Here is a 6,006-nt window from a genome sequence, read left to right as displayed (position 1 = left end):
CAAAGAGTCACACATAGGTTACATACGCACATATATACTGGACGCGGCGTGGAAGGATCGTGAACTTTTGAGAGAAGAGCCAAGAAGAGTGTACGTAAGTAAGAGTACGTGTGAACGAGGAGAACGAGATGCCGGGCGCGCGAGGAAAGCCAGACGAGGCAATGCGATAAAGAACGAATCAACCAGGTAGAAGGACAGGGATGCCGCTTGGAGCCGCGGTAAACCTCCGAGAGAGCGGACCGAACAAGAAGACCGACCAAAGAAGGAGAGGGAGAGAAAAGGGGAATGGTAAAAGACGAGCGTAGGTAGAAGGACAGGTAGTCGACTCGAGGAAAGAAGACCGCGCGAGAGAAGAGCACACGAAGGGCGGGGAGAAGAGAGAAGAGAAGAGCAGAGAGCCGAGCCGAGCTGAGAGCAGAGCAGATCGGAGCGGGACAGGGTGAGGAGAGGGAGAGAGTGAGAGAGAGTGAGAGAGAGAGAGAGAGAGAGAGAGAGAGAGAGAGAGAGAGAGAGAGAGAGAGAGAGAGACTCGTTCTCCTCGTATGTATGCCGGCGGTTCGGTTGGGTGACGTCACTACGTCGATTTGAACGGACCAATGGGCGTTCGAATGGGGCCAGAAGAGGTAACGAAGACATGGGGTGGGGTTAGCTGTATCGGGGCCCCGGGGTGGGTCGGGGCCAGGGGATAGAGTTGGGTTCCGGGGCTGGAGGATGAGGTGGGGGTAACGCGAAAGGTGCGTGCGGCCCCGGACGTGGGGCGCGGGGCCAGTTGATCAGTGAGTGCGGTAGTGATCTCATCTCGTACCGCGCCAGGTGTGACTCTTCTCTCTTTCCTCCTCTTTCGGTCCGAGTCTATGTGTCCTTGGTAAGACGGAGCAAGCAGTAGCGGACTTAAAATTCACGTATCGACTCGGCCGTGTCCTCCACTTCGAGCAACAGGTATGCTCTTCTCTATTTTTCATACGAAAGCCACACGTATCGTCGCGTCAACCTTCCACGCGAAATTCCGACAAATTTATCCTTCGATTCTCGCTGCGTTTCACCATTCGACTAAAAAAAAAAAGAATATTCCTCAGCTCGCAGGTTCGTCCAGATTGCGAGTAGGATTTTTCGAAATTCGAATCGACGAGAGTGGAGGCGATTCTCTACGGACGCCACCGACCGACAAGGTCGAAACGAACCTTGCCGCGTTTGCATTCTCCTCCGGTGTTCGGCTATCCGTTTCGTCGTTATCGCTAGTTTCGAATTCGAAAAAGTTTCCACCCGGTTCCGCGTTCGCGGCCAGCCAGCCAGCCAAGTTTCTTCCTGGCTCGATTCCTTCGCGCTTCTCTGAGCCCCGCGAGTCTACTCCACTTGCCGATTCGCACCGTTTCGCGTGCGAATTTCCGCGGGCCTCTTAGCAACAGGTTGTATCTGGCTACCGTGGAAAAATAACAGTCGTTCGAACGAACGCTTTTGTTCCTCCTATTCTCTCATCCGCTCCAATTTTTACATGCAACATCGTTTCTCTCACCTATCGTCCTTTCGTTTTATTCAACTTTTCACAAAGCGAACCTTCGCGAAAAATTCACACCGATAAGTAACCTCTTTAAACTCGCCGCTACATCTCTACGGATAGTTCTCCAGCACGTCGCACAGCGGCGGCCTTTAAATTTCCGCGTCGGAATGACGTTCTTATCGACGCGATTCTAATTCAAACCTATTCTCACCTTCTCCCGACCGGTGTGCGTTAGCGTGAGAACATAATAGCCGAGCGTAACGCGTAATTAATAACGCGTATCGTCCAGCACCGAAAGCCAATTTCAACGGGGGAATAAAACTTTTCCAAGATTTTTCTTTCGCTCTCGCGCGCCGGAGACATAATATAATTCGTCGTTTGATCGCGTCCCCCCGCCCTTCCTCCCGGCCCCTCTCTTTTGCTCGCGAATCGAATCGATTCTCGTGAACGTGACTCGCGCGCGTTCATTACCATGAACCTGTTTGAATGCCTGACGTTTTTTCTTTTTTCTTTTCCTTCTTTCCATCGCGTTTACTTTGCCGAGACGAACGAGCAAAAAATCGTCTTTCCTGCGTCGCAGCTTCGACGCGAAGATCGCGGGCCCCCGACCATGGTGTGGCGTGTTATGGCATTGCGGAAGCCTGTATCGCCAACGATCTTCAACGTGCCGGCGAATGCATTCGAGATTTGCACGGTAGAGCGAGCGACCGAGAAATAAAACGTAGATATGCATACGTGTGTTCGAACCGCTTCGCGTGCATAGTACCGACCCGTGAATCCTCCGTTTGCCAATGACACCGATTAACCACCTCTCTCTCTCTCTCTCTCTTTCCCCAAATGTCCGGAGAGTCGATATCTACTCTGTAACGTAACAAACATCGAGATCGAGAAATTTTTGCTAATTTTCATTTCTTTTTTTTTCCTTTTTCTCTTCCAGTAGGTTAACGAATTGGCAACGTGCGACCGTTACGAGATATAAAGTTAGATCTTAAATTCATTTTCAAGCTGAAACCGTCGTTCCGTTCGTTAGGTAAATAGAGAGAGGGAGACGTTTCCCTTTATTAGTTGTCTCTGGTACAAATATTTAGGCGAAAAGGTTACCTTTTGTTTGGCTCGCTTCGTCCTCTGGGATTCGGTACTAACCGACTGATTACTTGCTTTTTCAGCGTTTATCAACTACGGCCTTGTTACAGTTTACTTCCTACAGTTTGTACGTTCCAACTGGAATTTCGAGCGTCTCTCTTCTCGGATCGGAATATTGCGACGAAGATCTTTCGAATAACTTTCCCGGTCGGCGCGAACGATTGTGTTCGATCGGAGCTCGCCGGCTGAGGAGAGGCGATAACGAAGAGAGCAAATAAGAGAAACTAGTTTCCGCGGGGACCAGAGGGAGAGGCGAGAGAAAATGGCAACGAATATTTCGCAGAAATATCACGGAATATAAAGACGAGCCCATGCAGAGGAGAGACGATCGTTCTTTTTCTTTCTTTCGAATCCGTTGGAGCGCCGCAGGGAAATTAAATCGCCGTCGATAAGTATACTCGACGTGATAATGCCTATAAGTGAAGCGACATTAGCCCCGACTATCTCGAGTACTCGTGCAGCTGTGTTTGCGTAAACGATTGGAAGTCGCGTTGAAAGCCGGCCTCGTTAGGAGACGAATTTACCGTACGTCCCTCGCTCGGTTACACGCGTTTGCCAAAGTTTACCACCTCGCGAAACTCCGTCTGTCCACCGCGTCCTGTGCCGTGTCGCCGTTTTCCTCCAGTGGAAGGGTAAGTTGGCGATTTGGAAGAGGCGCGTGTCGACCACGAACGGGACCCCTGATCAGTTGCGCAACCAACGCACACCGAACAACGCCGCAGAAAAGTTCTCGATAAAAACTACGGTCAATAAGGCGTATCGTGCAAAGACCCTGTGTAATGGCTCGACTAGACACCGGACTGTTAATTAAATCGTAAACTGTTAATTAGACCAGCCACACTTTTTTTATATTTTTCCAAAAGAATATTCCTCCTACCTACGATATCTCGATCGTGGAAACGTCACGAGCCCTTCATCTCTCATTTTTTTCTTCTTTTTTTCTTTGGGCCGAAATTCACGTAGCAACCAAGTTGCGACGATAATTGTACTTGCAATACAGTTGTGAGTTTGTAGGAGCCGTGACAGACAAATGGAACGAATCGAAGGCCGGCTTATCGTGAAAGATATAGCTACTTACTCGTATTTACCGTAGGTACTTACGTGACACGATGGATTTCGTGGCTCTCCGGTAGGCCGTTCCAGTGGCGAGTCGAGATAGAGACCTTTGTCGCTCGTGGCGACTTGCAGCAACGAACAAAACGAGAAAAAAATAAAGAAAAGTTTGATTTTAGAAAGCCTGGGATTATCGAGTTGAATCGAGGCTAAATCTTTCTGGCTAGCCTTCCTGTTACGCCCGATACGATACCGAGCCAGAATTAAACCGGCAGTTTCGCAGGTGAGTGCGCCACGGTTCTTTCTTTCTTTTTTTTCCTCCTCCTCCTCCCCCTCCTCCTCCTCCTCCTTCCACCCCATAGTTTTACTCTATTCTTAATGGGATCTTTTGTACTTTCACTCTTAGGATAAAACGCGTGCGCGATCGCGTATATACCCGTACGAGACGCGCGCAGGACAGTTTCTCGGTATATACGTGAACGTACGAGTTTCATTTCGAATATAATCTCGATACATACTATATATATATATGTATTCTTACAACTTGGAGAATTACCGGATTGTATCTCCAGTCGTGATGCAACGCTTCTTCAAATCATCTGTTACGAAATTCGATAACGCCTATTCTACCCGGCCATCAGATTCGATAAACACGCTGCTATTTGAATATAAAGTTATATACCGCCGAACTTGTTCGGTTTCTCGAAAAATCTCTTTCGTTTTCAGTCACGGTCACGTGGCGAATTCCTATCGAGATCGGGAGAAGTCTCTGCGGATAAGGAGAGCCGGAGTGAGAGAGAGAGCGGTTTGATAATAAAATAGAATCCAGCCACGCGCGCAATGCAGCGCGCGCAAGATCATAACTTTCTCCGAATGGAAGCTCTTACGAAACGATCGTACCGGTCTACCGAGTCTCGAGCGAACGAAAATCCAGAGAGAGCCTCTGATATCGTGCTCTAACAGAGGATTCTAGATAGAGTTTAGGACACGATAATCGCTAAAGAAAATCAACGATCGAATCTCGAAGCACATGGACGTATCTCCACGTACGCTCGCGCGGTATCGTAATCGAGGCGAAAGCGGCGCGCGTTCGTTACGTTTTACGCGGTCTCTCCCTGCGATGTTCTCAGAATCCGGTTTATCTCTGTACACACGTACACCGTACTCGAAGCCTAACTTTTATTAAAGCTCCGACGGGATTAGTCAGTGAGAAACAGCGACCAGGAAACTTGGCTGTACGTACATATACATACAGAACCATCGTGGATGCGCGTTTCGAGCTGAAGTAATTATGACGCAACGACGTAACGTCTTATCCGCGCGTTCTACGATTCAGCAAAACCGTATCGCCTCGTTTCTTCCACCGATTTACTTTTCAGTTTGAACGTGTCTAGCAACCGATACGTGATATTCCACGTCTCTCCTCGCTCGCTCGCTTTCTCTGCTTACGGTGTGCTTTCCATATCGTGCTTTTAGGAGGCCTGGAAATGACTTTGGCCTGGAAACCACACACCAAGAAGAATTTCCAGGTACACGCTCGTAGCCTCTGGGCCCGTCATCGTCGTCGTCGTCGTCGTCGTCTCACCGACTGACTTTCACTCCGAAATGTCAACGGTTGTGTGTTTCACTTTTCAAAGCCGCGCGCATATCAATCAATTGGCGGTTGCGCGACAAAGGGACGATTGTTGTTTAATAAGCGGTTTACGATTTCTCCGTCTTTCTGTTACAGCCGGAGAAAAAGAGAGGAAGAGTGGGGACACGCCAGAATCGACACGTGCATGCCACTATCTGCAACCAGGAAAGACGAGACGGATGAAAGGCGTTAACGATCGATCCCGTGTGGCTCTACCGGGATCGATGCTCCCTGATCACCATCTAACTGAGAAAATTCGACGTGGTCGATAGGCTGTTGCTGCCTGTTTCTCTCGCTGAGCCATCTCACCGCACACTCTCCAGCGAAACAAGAGGATCTTGGCGCGGACATTTTCTTTGGTTATCTAGCTGTATGAGTATTATTCGACATCATAAAGCTAGGTTACCGGAGTTAAGCTCCTCGCCATACCAGCGATCTTTCTCCCCCAGTTTTCTTTATAGTTTCCACGTTGTAACGACCGTCGTCCTTCTTAATTCCTAATAATTACACATACCTCTGTACATACATACATATATATATATATATATAAAAGCATACGAAACTTGTATCGTAACTAAATAAATGGTTGTGAGAAAAAAGAGAGGAAAAAAAAGAAACTTCCTGAAATTCCCGATAAATATGTGTATACCGAAGAAATCTACCGACGAAAGAAAGTTTC

The sequence above is a fragment of the Habropoda laboriosa genome, unplaced genomic scaffold (assembly GCF_001263275.1).
Source record: "Habropoda laboriosa isolate 0110345459 unplaced genomic scaffold, ASM126327v1 scaffold2, whole genome shotgun sequence".
Lineage (NCBI taxonomy): Eukaryota > Metazoa > Arthropoda > Insecta > Hymenoptera > Apidae > Habropoda > Habropoda laboriosa.
The sequence above is the reverse complement of the archived record's forward strand: the minus strand, read 5'-3'. Positions refer to the sequence as shown.